This window comes from Vulpes vulpes, chromosome 4 (genome assembly GCF_048418805.1).
Source record: "Vulpes vulpes isolate BD-2025 chromosome 4, VulVul3, whole genome shotgun sequence".
NCBI lineage: Eukaryota > Metazoa > Chordata > Mammalia > Carnivora > Canidae > Vulpes > Vulpes vulpes.
This window is the reverse complement of record NC_132783.1, coordinates 34353748-34369654: the sequence shown is the minus strand read 5'-3', so window position 1 is coordinate 34369654 and position 15907 is coordinate 34353748. Positions and strand designations below refer to the sequence as shown.

The 15907-nt window shown below is 35.3% G+C and overlaps 1 pseudogene; it reads right to left on the bottom strand.

The window, feature by feature from the left end:
* Positions 1-1043: 1043 nt before the first annotated feature.
* On the bottom strand, positions 1044-15511 carry LOC112931009 (large ribosomal subunit protein eL18-like; annotated as a pseudogene).
* Between the last annotated feature and the right edge of the window lie 396 nt (positions 15512-15907).

The window sequence follows — 15907 nt, the reverse complement described above, 5'->3', positions numbered from 1 at the left end:
TTTCATAAACTTGCCCATTCCCTCTCTAAACTAATATTCTTCTCTTCCCTTCATGCTTCCTGTGTTGTCATTACACTGAGTTTTCACAACTCTATTGACATGTGATGTCAATAACCCATGCCTTTAAGGTTTTATCCACATTTCCTCTGTCTGGATAGATCCTCCTCCTCTTTTTTAAAATGGCATTCCCATACTCTTAAATCATTTTAATTCTTCACAATATGGCTAGTATTTTCCTCTTGCCCATGACACATTTCTAAAATATCTATAACACATAAAATTTGCAGAGTAGACTTCAATTTGAGATTAAAGGTCAGCTTCTCTGTCACTCCTAATAATTCCCAACCTTGACTAAATTACATTAACTTCATGAGAATTAAGCATCTTACCACTAGCGCCTTCCTTTCACTTTTTTTCCTTTTTAAACATTTTTTCTTTTTTAAACATTTTTATAAGAAAGTAAAGGAAGTTTATAATTAAAGATATAAATAATTAGTCAAACTGTTGAGCAGAGAAAAATGATAGGACTCTACAAATGGAATGGTCAGTTGGCTTGCTGTGCCACTGATAGTCTTGGCAACAATGGGTCATTTGGATACTTAAAAGGCAAATTGGAGTAAAATAAGCAGAGTCAAATTATTGCAAAAATGAATGAAATTGAGGACAATATTCATTGCTAAAAATAGCTTTCACCAATTTGTGTGATAATTTTGCAGAAGACTTTGTACTGTCAACAGAGCTAGTGACGAGTAAAGATCTACTTTATAGAAGAGTAAGCAGGTAGTGCCCTCAGTCACATAGTTATTTTGTGGCACAGCTAAAATGCAAGTCCTGATCTTTTTGATCCCAAGACCATTTATAATTATTCCCTTCCTAGGTGGTGTTGATTATTTTCTCTTTTGGGCCTAGTCTGCCCATTATCTTCCTTACCATATTGTTTTCCTCCCCCATCCCTCCCCTCCCTACCTTTTCTTTTTTCTTTTTTTCCTTTCGTTCTTCCTTCAACATTCAAAATCTTGTTAATAGCAAGGAACGATCAGGAGTTAGTTTTTGTAGCCTCGGCTGGCCCTGTGGCCTCTGGCACCCCCCAAATTCTGCCCTGTGGATCCGAGTAGGGCTTGATATAAGGGGTTCCTGGGGCCTTGCAGAAATGCTGGTATACCTCCTGGCCCGTGTGTGGACCAGAGGAGAGGCTGATGCCGCAGCCCTTTGGGGAGGGCAGGACCAGCTCGTCAAAGGTAAGGATCTTGCTTCCAACTCTGAGGATGCAGCTCCAGGCTTGGCTGCTTGTGTGCAGGACACACACCTTCAGTTTGGGCACTTCCTGGATACACACATCATTGGTCATACTTCCTACAACCACAGCTGTTTGGTTTTCCTGGCCAGGTAACTTCATCTTCCAGATTACCTGGGAAAGAGACAGAGGTGGCAGGTTGGTGTGATTCATGAACAATCTCTTCAACACAACTTGGTTAAAGGTAGTTGGTTCGTCTGGCCAGAAACCTATATGTACAGCTTGACCAACAGTCTCAGGTAGATAATCTGGGTGTTGGGCTCCTCTTGGTCCTGGTTGTGGCAGATGTGGACTCCCACGATGGCGCCTCCTGCTTGGCAAGGTCTGAAAAGAGAGAACCCATATTGTTTCATTTTTGATGGTCATAAGATACATTAGATGGTAGGCTTCTTCTAGAGTAGTCCCAAATCTAAAGGTATTTGATAACCCCAAGGCCTTACCAAACTTATCTACCTAGATCTCCATAGTGATTGCTGAATAGATAATTGAATAGGCGAATAAATTAAAGATATAGAAACTTGTACGGTAAGAATTGTACATATAACCACAAGGTCATTCTTTTTTCACCAACTTATAGACATTTTGGGGACAGCTATTTGGAATACCCTTGTATTATCATTCTGTAGGGAATACAAACTTAGTTCTTCAGTTTCAAGTGAAATTTAAGGTAGCATATGCTATTTTGTTCCATCAAAAACAGTAACTTGCAGAAATGAATGGGCCAATGAGGGGATATGCTTAGATTGTCACACTGCAGGTGCCTCTTATCTCAGTGTTCTCTCTCTTGCTGAAGGTACCAGGGCATATTTTGAGGAAAGCAAAGATTTAATCCTGCAAATTATTGGTTTCAAAGGGCTTAAAATGCGATTTCCATACTCCACTTCTAAACTACCCTGTACATTTCACTATTGAATTTTTAAGGCCCTGTTAGAACCTATTTAGCATCTGTAATCTCATCGTGAAATATCAAATTCTGTATTTTTACCTCTCAATATGTAAAGTACTTATATTAGTATCACAATAAATCCTTTCAAGGCTAAAGGATTTCTTCCTTTTCCTGCCAATCAGGAATATATTATTCAACTTAGTTTATCCTTTTTATGCTCTCCATGGTTTTAAAACCATAAGTGAAATTTATGATTAAATATATAAAAGTATATTTAATTTTAATCATTTTAATTATCTTTTTCTTATTCCCTTCGGCCTGTCTTGAGAATCAGTAACAAAAGATTTATGCATTATTCTAGGCCACTGGTTTTTAAAATGTTAACTATGTTCATTTTGAGGCATGAAGATATCTATCCTCACTATGACCTATTTAGTTTTGCTCTATGAATCATGGTAAGGTCTGTTGTATGAAAAATACAAACTAGGGGCATGTTTTTGTTTTATTTTGTTTTTATAACAAAGTTTTAACCATGTATAGTACTTTTGATGTTTCTTATTGTAACAACTTTGCATGGTGACAGAGAGTAGCTAGGTTTATTGTGATGATCACTTAGTAATGAATATAAATGTTAGCCACTATGTTGTACACTTGAAACTAATATAATATTATATGTTAACTGTACTTCAATGAATTTTAAAAAGATTTTAGAGGACCCACAGGAAACCTTTCTTCCTTGCTGACTATTGTTAACATGGTAACTACTGTTTCTTGTGGTCACATTGCAGCCATAAAGTTGTATTAGAGGGAGCACAGCTTTGGATTCTCTTTCTTTCTTGTATGAGTCAGTCATCTGAGTCTTTTAATCATCTCTGGAAGCTTTGGTGAGGCACAATGCAAGGATTTCCATTATTATCAATTTTATTAACATTTTGTTGAAGTTTCAGACAAAGCTAGATACAATTCTATCTATCCCTTCAAACAGTAAATAGCATTTTACACAGTGCTCTTGTCATAGGTAAAAATACACAGATTAAAAGAAAATCCAGAAATAGATGTAAAAATTACATACAATTTTCGAAGGTGATAAAGATAACATCGAAAAGATTTATTAACCATTCAATAAGTGATATTGAGACAAGCTATTATTTAAAACCAAAGTTATAGGGGATCCCTGCGTGGCTCAGCGGTTTGGCGCTTGCCTTTGGCCCAGGGCTCGATCCTGGAGTCTTGGGATCGAGTCCCACATCGGGCTCCCGGCATGGAGCCTGCTTCTCCCTCTGCCTGTGTCTCTGCCTCTCTCTCTCTCTCTCTCTCTCTCTGTCTATCATAAATAAATAAATAAATATTAAAAACATTAAAAAAATAAAAATAAAGTTATAGCCATAATTCAAATAAAATACCAAAGGTAATATTAACTGGATTAAGATTTAAATGCGAAGAATCTAACCATAAAATATAGGAAGAAAATATACCTTCTCCATTACATTGGAGGAAGGATCTCTATGTATGACATTAGCCATAAAGGAAAAACATTATTAAATTTACTTAAATAAAATTTATCTGTTAATTTTAGAGAGAAATACCATCAACGTATTAATCACATGATATAATAAAAAAGGTTAATATCTTTAGCCTTAGAGTGCTTTTACAAAATTAATGAATATCTCCAAAAAATAAGCAAAAAAATCCCGAAGAGGAATATCATAAAGAAAAAATATATAAGCAGAAAATTTAAGAAGTTAAACTATATTAGTATTCAAAGAAATGCAAATAGAAGTATCACCAAGACATCATTTTTATGTATTAAATTAGGAATAGGATATTCATAAGAAAAAACCCTTAATCTCCAATTAAATTTTTGTATGTGTTAGGTAGAGATCAAGGTTTTCTTTTTTTCTTATGAATATCCTATTGCTTCAGTATGACTTATTGAAAAAAAAGTCTTTTCACTTTGAATGATGTTGATGCCTTTGCCATAAATCAAGTGAATACATACATGCTGGTCTACAGTTTGATTCTTTGTTCTATTATCTTGATCTGTTTATCTACCTTTATGCCAATAGAACACTTCCATAGTTACAATGGATCTATCATAATTATTGAAATTTTATAGTTTGTTTTAAAGATTGTCTTGTCTATTCTAAGTCCTTAGTACTTCCAAACAAATTTTAAAATCAACTTATCTATTTTAACAAAAATTCCTGCTGTGATTTTAATTTCCATTTTATTAACACTAAATCAATAAATCTAGATTATGGAAAATCAGTATGCTAGCAATATTGGAACTTCTAATCTGTTGAAATGTTATAATTTTCCATATATTTAAATCATCTTGATTTTCACCATTTAAAACATTTTTTTAGTATGAAGGCTTCCATGTTCTTTAGATTTATTTCTAGTTATTTGATTTTTTCAACTTTTGTAATTGGTATTGTCTTTGAGATTCCAATTTCAAATTCTTTATTTTGTTTACAGAAATTCTATTTATTTTTTCTTTATTGACCTTATAATTAGAGATCTTGCTAAGAGCCGTATAGTACTTTAATATGTTTGTAAATTTTTCAAATATTCTTGCTATATAAGTATATCATTTTCATTGAAATAAGTAACATATGCAACATTAAGATATCACTTAAAAATGAGCAGTCAGGCCACAAACTGGAAAAAGATACATAATACATATAGAAATAAAATCAGATATGTATATATCTGACAAAAGCCTGGTATTTACATTTTATAAATAACTTTTACAAGTCAATAAGAAAAAGACAATCTAATAAAATGCACAAAGGTTGAATTAATTTATAAAAGGATTACAAAATGACTGAAAACCATATTTTTAAAGTGCTTAATACTCATCTGAGAAATGTAAATTAAAATCACAGTGATATATGTACCCATCAAAATGACTAAAGTTAAAAAACTGATGATATCATTTGTTCATAAATATGTGGAACAGCTACGAAGGTGAAAAATAGATTTTAAAAAAATAGTAAAAGTGTATGTAAGAAAAAACAAAACACCCAGAGCACAGTTTTGTCACCATTAAATACTCTGAACACGAAAAAAAAAAAAAAAGAAAAGAAAAAAAAAAAGACATGGAACAGCTTAAATTCTCAAATCTTGCTGAAGAAAGTACAAATTGTTCTATGCATTTTGGAAAACTGTTAGTATCTACCAAAGCCAAATATAACTCCACCCATGGGACTCGTGGGTGGCTCAGTGGTTGGGCTTCTGCCTTCGGCTCAGGACACGATCCTGGGGTCCTGAGATCCGGTTCCGCGGCGAGCTCCCTGAGGGGAGCCTGCTTCTCCCTCTGCCTGTGTCGCTTCCTCTCTCTCTGTCTCTCATGAATAAATACATTAAAAAATCTTAAAAAAAAAAAACAAATATAGGTCCACCCTAATGAAAAAGCAGATTCTGCTCATAGATGATTTTTTTTTTTTTTTTAATGAGGGTATAAGGCCACCAAATGAGATAGACACACATGATTGCTGACAGAGCTTTATTCAAAATATCCCAAACTGGGAACAATTTGAGTATCCAAACCTATGAAAATATATGAGCACATTGGAGTGTATTTATATACAGGAATAATATATTATAATAATAAAAAAAAGAAACCAGTGTTATACAAATGAATGAATCCCAAAAACATGTGTTGAGCAAAAGATGGCAAACACACACAAAAAAGCGTTATTTTGTGTGATTCCATTTATTTTAAGTTCAAGAAGAGCAAACAAACCAAAACAAAACTAGTTTTATAGTTTTAGAAGTCAGAATAGAATTTACCTCTGAGTTGGGAAGGTATTAAGGTATTAATTGGAAAGAGGTAAAAGGAGTCCTGGCGTGTTGGAGGTATTTTGTTTATTAATTAAGGTTGTGGTTACACAAATGTATACATAGGTAAAAACCCACAAAGCTATACAGTTAAGATCTTACAATTTACATTGTATAGATTGCATCTCAATTTAGAAAATAGACGTTATGGGGATCCCTGGGTGGCGCAGCGGTTTAGCGCCTGCCTTTGGCCCAGGGCATGATCCTGGAGACCCAGCAAAGAATCCCAAGTCGGGCTCCCAGTGCATGGAGCCTGCTTCTCCCTCTGCCTATGTCTCTGCCTCTCTCTCTCTCTCTCTCTCTCTCTCTCTCTCTGTGTGTGACTATCATAAATAAATTTTAAAAAATAAAAAGAAAATTGACATCATGGAAATGGGAATCTCATATAATGCTGGTAGAAATGGAATAGTTATAATCTGAGGGCAATTACAAGTGTGATACCAAGTTTTATTTTTTTAATGCCTATACTCTCTGACCCAGGAAGTCTTGCTTCTAATAACTGCTTCTAAGGAAAGAATATGACAAATGATGAAAATGCATATATATGTTGAATCAAAATCCCTATACTGTAACTTCCCTGCAAATTTAACACAGGGGCCATCTCCCCACCTGTAAAATGCAGGGCCACATACAGCATTTTCTATGATAGTGATGAAACCAAGCCAGGAAAACTCTAAACATCTAAGGTTTGGGGCCTGGACTGGATAATTAATGTTCTAGCCACAGAATGGACTACTAGATAGACATTTAAGATTACCATACAGATAAAATTTTAAAAACACTAACATTTTCTTGAAGAGATTATTAAGTGTCTGCAATTGTACAGTGCTCAGTATGGATTATTCCAATTGACGGGTAGGGATGATTAATTTTTTTTAACAGATGCAAAAACAGTGGCTTGATAACTTGCTCAGCGATATACAGGTAGTGTCAGAGTTAACAATTGAACCCAGATTTATCTGAATCCAAAGTCGAAGATTTGAACTGGTTTGATATAGTTTGAGCATGGAATGATGCTCATAATCTATTGTTAAATGAAGAAAAGTCAAAAGTATGAATGATAGCGTGATTTGATATGCACAAAAATGCAAACACATATACACACACGTGTGTGTGTAAAATAAAACTGTGTGATAAAGCCCCTGTGATTGGCAGTTGATTATCAGACCCTTTGCTCTCCTGTTCAGTTATCTAGCAGTGCAGGTCCACCCTAATCTTTTCATTAATCTCACAAGACAATCTATCCATATTTTATAAATTGTAAATTTTACACCCCGTTTATATGACAGAGTTTTATCTATCTATATATCTATATATAGTATACAAATCTATTTGGTAAAACAAATGCCAAGTGGCTGACTATGCTTCTTTCTTGGTGTTGAGGTTATGGATTATATATATATATATATATATATATATATATATATATATATACATATATAATTGATTTGAATTCCCTATCTTGTCTAAACTGGATGTACAAAATTGATGAAATTTACAACAACAAAAAGCCTCACAGAAGAGGTGATAATTGTGTTTTAATAAAAGAGTAGCCTATTTTTCAATTGATGCCCTAACCTCATCTAACTGAATAGTGTTTGGCTTTACACTTAACAGTAAACACTAAAGTTTATTGAGAACATTAGTTTGTGCCAAATGCCTAATAAATGTCTCTTGTAAATATATTAGCCCAGTTAATCTGCACAACATTCACATGAAACAAGTACTATTATTATCCCTGGTTTGTGTATGAGAAAACTGAAGCACAGAGAGATTAAATAAATTGCCCCAAACTACACAGTATGATTCCAGCTTAAGCTGTCTAACTCCAGGGACTTTCCCTACACCCTTAAACTGTACATGCCCTGCAAACTTAACACGAGGGACTCATCTCCCTCTCTGTAAAGTCCAGGGCCTTTTACATTTTATTACACTGTGATCTTTAATCCCAGGTTTGCCAAAAAATCTATGTTTTTGTATAATTACTCAATCAATACATTTATTCAGTGCCTACTATGTGCCAAACTCAGTAGTATCTTTTTTCTTTCTTTTTCTCTATTCTAATTTCATAAATCATTTAAACTGAATAACACGTTTGCCTTGGACACGGGATTGAGGGCATATAAATCTGTTTGTATGCTGGGCTTGAACCCAAACAAAGCATTTTGATTATTTAACAAATTCTAATTTGACAAGAAGGGCTGACAGTTATTTTTGAACCTTTGCTAATACATATTTTAATTTTTAAGTCAGTGGTTTACTATAATTTTCTTCAGTTCCTAGCTTGATTCAGAATAGGAGGCAAGCATAAAATCACACAAAGCTTTTGTTTTGCAAAGCTCTTTCACAAATCACCCTGGTTTCATGCCCTAATTAATCAGTGTTCATGGGGGAATGAGAGGTTATTTGCTTTTCAGCTTCTGCAGATATACTAATAGCATAGCAGGAGAATTCTGAAATAACATGGGTTATTTTTCATATTTGAAGCAGTTTCCCATGGATTCTTATTTAATTATCTAGAAAATGCGAACTGTTGTTTCTATTGGAATTTTATCTCATGCTGACAGGAACTCCCAAGATTAGAAAAATCTACCCATTACTAGGTCTTTTGAGCATACTATTATTCCAATATGTTAAATTGAACATATCATTATATTTAGAAATCCCTACCATAGTCTCTGACCCTTATAACCACTGAAAAATGTAAGCATTTGTTTTCTTCAATTAAATCACTTTTCAAAACATAATAAAGCATTTCTCATTGACTGAAATAAAAATACTATACAATTTTCCAATTTAGTAGGATAGCTTAACAAGACACTGGGATCCAGTAAGGTTTAGTAACGATCAAGTCTATGGAGAAACATTACTTGATTTCTTTACATGTTATCATTAGCCCCGTAAAATTGGCTTATTGAGCAGAATCTCAAATCAGAATTTTACAACATCACTCCCAGCACATTGCACACTGGGGCCTTATGCTTAAAGAATATTTTCACACTTTCATTCATTATCCAGAACTGAAAAAAAAAAAAAAAAAAAGAAGAGGAAGAAGAAGGGATTATAGGCTATTGTAGGCTATAGGGATTGGGGATTGCAACCCTGTTAGAATTGAGGCCTCTTTTTTCTCTACTAGAAGGCAATTTTGGTCACAACAAGTTCCCTGGGTCAAAATAACTTCCATGGCTATGAAATTGCCTTGGAACAGAAAATCTAGGCCAGACATGATAAAGTAAATATGATCCATAGATTTTCATGTTTTAGGATTCTAGTTTTTGCTTCTAATTTTGGAAAACAATTCTGTTTATAAATGTAAAATTATTTACATAATTACAGATCAAACCAGTTACTACCTTGTCAGGCTAAAGGTCATGTCTAGCATAAGCAAGTAGCTCAGATGCCGCTCTGCTGTTAATACCTGTTCACTCTAGGGCTGCCGCCCTATTCCCAGGGCTGATTGCCCTCTGTCCTGTGGCTTCAAGTAATGTAAATTGTATCTTGTCCCTGGGTAATCGAGATCAGTGTTGTCTTGTCTGTCCACTCCCTGCCGATGCCCTCTCTGTGCTGCGATAATGGTTTTGGTGGGCAATCAGGGAGGATGCCTTCTTGACTCATCTCTCATAATAGATTGTCCTCCTCAGGCAAAATTGAATAACCCCCGACATGGCCTGGAGGCAAGCAATGAGAATTCAATAAGTCTGCAGGGTCAATGTCCTGTCATTTTTGGCAAGCAAGTAATTATTCTGCACTAACATTCAGTAATAGGAGGAGGAAACCACCTTGGACACCTTCATCCCGATGCCCCGAAAAGTCACCTTAACAGGATTTTCCCTCTAATCAACAGTAATTCCTTCTCCTCTTCTGATATGATTTGGTCCACTTTTTCATGTGAGTTGCATGTGTGTATTTTCTAGACTTTCTTTCTTTCTTTCTTTCTTTCTTTCTTTCTTTCTTTCTTTCTTTCTTTCTTCTTTCTTTCTCTTTCTTTTCTTTCTTCTTTCTTTCTTTTCTTTCTTCCAAACCTGCAATGTCTGTGGGAAAGTTTAACAACTTCACTGCCTGTTGTTTAATATTTTCCACTTTTATGGGTTGCAGTTGTGCTGTCTATTTGCTTTTACTGATTTGTGAAAGATTTATTATAAACCAACTACAGCTGTTCTCCTCTTTCATAAAGTCAAACTATTTTGGCAAACCTGTTTTCCACTATGAAAATACATTGAAAATTATTTCCCTTACCATCTTTCCTACCATAAGCATTCAGTTATGCTTAGTAGCTCAGGGTAGGTGCCAAAGCATTTGTGGACTCACTTAAGGGGAAAAGAATGCATCTGCTTCAAAAATAAACAGGCAGAGAGGAGAAATGACTTTTTTGGGGGGAGGGAGGGCCTTCTGGTGGGATTCAATGTTATTATGTACAGATCCCAAGAGGACAGAATTTTAATATCCCCAAAAAAGGGCATCTGTAAATTCAAGTCACTTGAGTGGTCTGCCTTTGCATTTACATTTACGATCGTACACATTTTATTTAACTATGTAACCTTTACCTAAAACTAATATTATGATTAACCTTTTAATATTCTTAAGATATTGCTGCCATGTACCATCACTCCATTCCCTATATATACACATAGAGAAATATTCTTATGTATATATTTAAAGAGAACATATTCACTTCAATTAATCAGCTCCCACTGTGCAGATTTAGATCTCTGACTTATGACATTTATTTAAGGAAATGATGAATTACCGGTTTTGAAGAAGGCAAATTTTAGCACCATTTTAGTTATTTCTATTGCCACTTTTTAAAAGGCTATCTTTCTAAATGGGGAAAAAAAACCCAAAACAATTAGAAAGCAAAAGTGATTTCTAAACCCAATCTAGGTTGCTTTTCTCTCCATTTCTCTCTGAACAGAAACTATTGCTTTATTCATTGAAAGGGACCTTTATCTCCTCTCTCCTGAGATCAGTGCACAGCCAGTAATGAAGAGGCTCGTACAAGAGCAGAATAAGCACTTTCCATGACTGATTGACGATTGATTATTGCCAGGATGTTTCCCCACGGTCACTCATCACTATGTTTTTTTGACAACCAAGCTCTATTCCCGACATGAAAAAGGTGTTTTGATCTGCATCAATTTGGCTTGTTAACTGTGACAAAACTCAAACTGATACTGATCATGTTCAGTTGTCGATGTTGATTTGGATCCTGGTTGTAGAAAAGGTTCATAATAATCTGTACTCTATTCTTTATTTAGGATACTATAATACTGGGATATTTAAAGACTACTCCTCTTGAATCCTTTTTGTTAACCTCATGTATTTAGTATTTTGCTCACTGTAATGAGCTTTTTACACTATCTTATCTTGTCATTGCTCCTTTAAATCTATTTTTAATTCTGCTTCAGAATTTCTGGCCACCTTTTATATAACCATGGTCAAACTTTTCACCATTAACATTGGAAACTAGGGATACTCTTCACGCACCCTACCGAAGCATAAGATTTACTTAAAATTATTATTTTTGCATTGAGCAGAGTATATATGTTATAGAAGTAGTTAATGCATAGCAAGAGACTAAATTGTAAAGATTATATCACGGAAAACAATGAGACAATCCCAGTTCTTTATTTCCCCCTGAAGTACTTTGGGTTAAAAGCATGAAATACATTCTTTGCAATAAAAGACTTCAGACAAATTTTAAAACAAAGATTTATTTAAAATTAGCATATTGTAAACAATTGTTAAAACACTTACTATGAGATAAATGTTTGCCATTGATAAGCTCTAATTGACTTGTATTAAAATATACTTAATATGTTTAACTTTTGTTTTTGTTTTGTTTTGTACTGAGAAATTATAGCTAAGACTTAATGAAAATTTTATTTTCAAATCAAATTCTCTGTTTCAAACTGAAAATTGAAGTAATTATCTTTCTTTTTGTATTCTGTTCTTCCCTTTCCTCCTAGAATTTTAAAGACCTCTATTTGCCCACACATCACAAAGTATAAAAAATCAGTGAGCAGTTTTAATTGTTTCTTTATGTAATCTTTGAAAATAGCCATGAGATTTTAGTGACTCTTTTATTAAAATCAGAATGAAGTTGTCTAATGAGAACTATGGCATATCATTTTGGGACATGCATCATTAATTCTTCTTGCCTTTTCCACCCAACTGTTAGTTTACTCTCTTGATTCAAATGATCAGCCATTGTGTTGCATTTGCTAAACTATATTTCATTTAGTTTTCTTTAGTTTGTTGTATTGGAGCTACTGCATGAAACATTATTTTAATCCAAATGATTGTATAAAACTCCTTCCCAATGTCTTGGCTGCTTTCTCCTTGACTTTATGAGGTACTAAAATTCATAAATTAAGACTAGTCTCTAAATATCTCCCTACCATCCTAGAAAAAAAAAAAAAACACCTGAATGAAAGTAGATTTTTCTCTAGTGTCTGAGAAGTTGCCTAATTAAGGAGTCTCCTTACTCTTATCTTTTTACAAGTGCCGTGCTCCTGGGCCAATGAAATCTGTGAGCTGAACGTTGTTCTGAATTCATTGCTGGGGTGAAGATCAGGAAAGGACTACACACTACTCTTTCCAAGCTTTGAGATGATTTGTCCCTCTGAGCTTCTGCCTGACTTGTCTTTTCTTGGTATGCTACACAGCACCTATGGTGAAGGGGGATGTTCCTGCAGTGCTTGCAGGGTTTCTGGTCACCTGCCAGGGAAGGCCCTGGTAGCAGTTGCTTGCCAGGCTCCAATCCCACTGTTCACCTTTGGCTCCAATGTCTCTGTGAACCACAAGGAAAAAAGAAAAAGCCAGGAAGACTCGACATGGGGAAAGAAGAGACAGGGAATATGGAGGTGTAAAAAAAAAAATAACTTACACTTTTGGTTTCCTCAATCTGTCTCATCCTTCCTCAAAATGCTTTTCAGTAATAGCATTCGGACCAGATAGTGAGGTAGGTCACCATCATGCCATGATGCTTCGGGGACTTTCTCTTGAACTTCTGTTTGTTTGTCTTGGGGTTTTTGTTTGTTTTTAACATCATTTCATCTCACTCTTCAGCTTACTTTATATAAAGGGTCAAAAAGTTTGGCAGAGCTGTTCATGAGAAACAACACTACAGAGGGAAGGAAGGTCCAGAAATCTTAAAGGCCCATTTAGGACATTCTGGTAAGGATGGATGCCATTACTGTACAGTGAAATAAAAGAAAGAGAGGTTGAGAACTCAGCATCTGGAGCCAGATCCCTTGGGATCAAATCCTGGCTCTGTCACTTACTTGCTCTGTTTTCATGGGTGCTTCATATAACATCTCTGTGCCACAATGTACTCATCTGTAAAATGAGGATATGTAGAGGTTCCCCCCCCCCATTAGGTGGGGACATGCCAATTTGTAAAGCTATTGTGAGTATAAAATAAGTTAAAACAGTTGACACTGTTAGAATGGTGTAAGCAGCCTAAATTATAAAGTCTTACATATATTATTATTTGTGTATAAGTTGACACCTTACAGAGTGTTTTCTCAAATATTATCATTTGAATCTTATTACAAGTCAATAATCCCATTTAAGGTGAAGAAACTAAGAAAGGAAGTGATAACCAAAGGCACACAATGGACAAATCCTGAAAGATTTGATTCAGGTCTTTTGTTTCTAAGTCCCAGTTTTGTTTTATTTTTGTCCTTGAACCATCTTTGTCTGCCTTTGAAGATTGGTTATCATTTGCTATGATGGCATGAAATATGGAAGAAATGAAAAGCTCTATTTAGGATGGAGAATATTAAGAAGGAGATAGAGCATGTAAGGGTAACACTCAGTAGGTGTTCATAAAAGAAAAATGTGAGCTCTACAATTTTAGAATATACTCATTTATTCTTTCATTTATTGAGGAAACCTGAGTTAAGCACTCATTATTGTTAGGCATTATAGATACAACAAAAGATAATATACTATAAATTGAATTCAAGGATTTCAGTGCAGAAGAAACAAGTAAAATAATTACTGCAGCATAGCATAGTAGAAGTATTTGTGAATATTATAAAAGCACAAAGTAGGGACACTTGACTCAGACCGGAAGATATGAGAAAATCAGGGAATATCATTTGGAGGATTTAAAGCAAAGGAGCTAATAATCTAATGCATAGTTTAAAAAGATCATTGTGATTGGTGTATTAAAACTGTATGGCAGGGAGCAAGTCTGGAAGCAGAGAGACCAAGTTGGAAGCTATTGTAATCGTTCAGGCAAGATATGTAATGATGGCTGGTAGAAAATAGAATTTTTTTCCCCCAAGATGTAGAAGCTTGACTCTGTATTAGCTGGAAGAGAGGATCTGGTGAAGAAAGAAGGATTGATTTAAAATGCAATTGAAAGAATGGGATGAAGGAAAAGCTGATAATAAGGCAGCAAGCATCTTCTCAAGTGTAGAAGTTACAGATATAGTCATGGAAACAAGTTCTCTCAAATGAGAGGGAAGGAAAAGGTGAATGAAAACACTGAGAAAACTGAGAGAAGAATGATCCCATCAACCCCATGTTTTGCTAACTCATAAAATCTAAACATGGGGTTGAGTCTTGAATGCATGATATCCAATCAGGATGATGCATTCGCAAATATTAAGGTTCCTACATAAGAACAACAGCTCTTTTATAATATTTGGGTAGTGGTAACAGGCAACTTTGGCAAACAGTGACTCATAGCAGCTAAAACCATGGGGATGACTAACACTGATATGGGGCAGCCCAAAATGGAAATGTCATAGAGCAGCTTGCTGCCAGATACTCGAAAGGACAAAAACAAACAAAAACAGAATTTGAAATCTGAGTTAAATAACTACCTGGGCTATTTCTTTATATTATAGAGTATAATTATGCCCATTACATACACTTATGATATATGTGAAAGACACAGAAGCAGCTGGTCAAAATATGGTCCTAACTGGGGATAAGGCCAGAAAATATATGAGTTTATTATGGCTACTCTATCATTAAGGTAGTGTGCTTGGGAGAGAGAAATCATTATATAATAACATAATTTTCTGATTGGTTGAGATGTTTTATTTTCAGGAAAAAAAATGTTTCTGCTCAAGGTTTTAAATTTTATTTTTAGGATCAATCCTGACTTAAAATCTGGGTTTCTTATTGGTCTGGTTTTTATTAATGCCCCCTCCCCCCCCACACACACACCCGTTTCCTTAAATAGACTCCTCGGTGCTGGGTGCTGGAAGCGGGGTGGGGGCCCTGGCCTGTGTGCCGGGGGAGGGGGGGCAGGGCGGGGGAGGGGTGCCTGGGGTCCCCAGACGGAGGAGGCCTGGCATCGGCGGGGGCAGGCAGGGAAGGCCATACCTGTCCTGTCCTGCCTGCTGGGCCCCTTTCTTTGGACTTTGAACCCAAGCACACGGAGGCCGTCTGGAGGACGTGCACGGTCCTGTGCTCACTCTGTCAACACTACCCTTTGCTGCTGTCAGACACACCATTCCTGTGCTCATTTTGGACAGTTTTCTTTCTTTGTACAGTAAACGTGATTCAGTTCTGAAAAAAATATTTTGAGGAATATAAAATATGAGAAGGCATATTTAATTTGGAAAAATAAATCAGAACTTTAGGAGCTACAAGGCAAGTCACTCACGGGCATAATTTGAGAGAGTTTTGGGTAGGATTATAAACACTGAGAGATAAAAATCTGATTGTTTATCAGATTACCAATATATGACTGACTAGAATTCTTCACCACAAAATTCACTCAGGGAATGGTGGTTTTCCTCCTGTTTTCTTCTCACAAAGCTTTGGAAGCTAGGCCCATCACTGCTTCCATTTTTTGGCCAATAGGCATTGATTGACTGGTTAATGTTGCTTTGAATGTAAAGCACTTAACATTTCTTCGC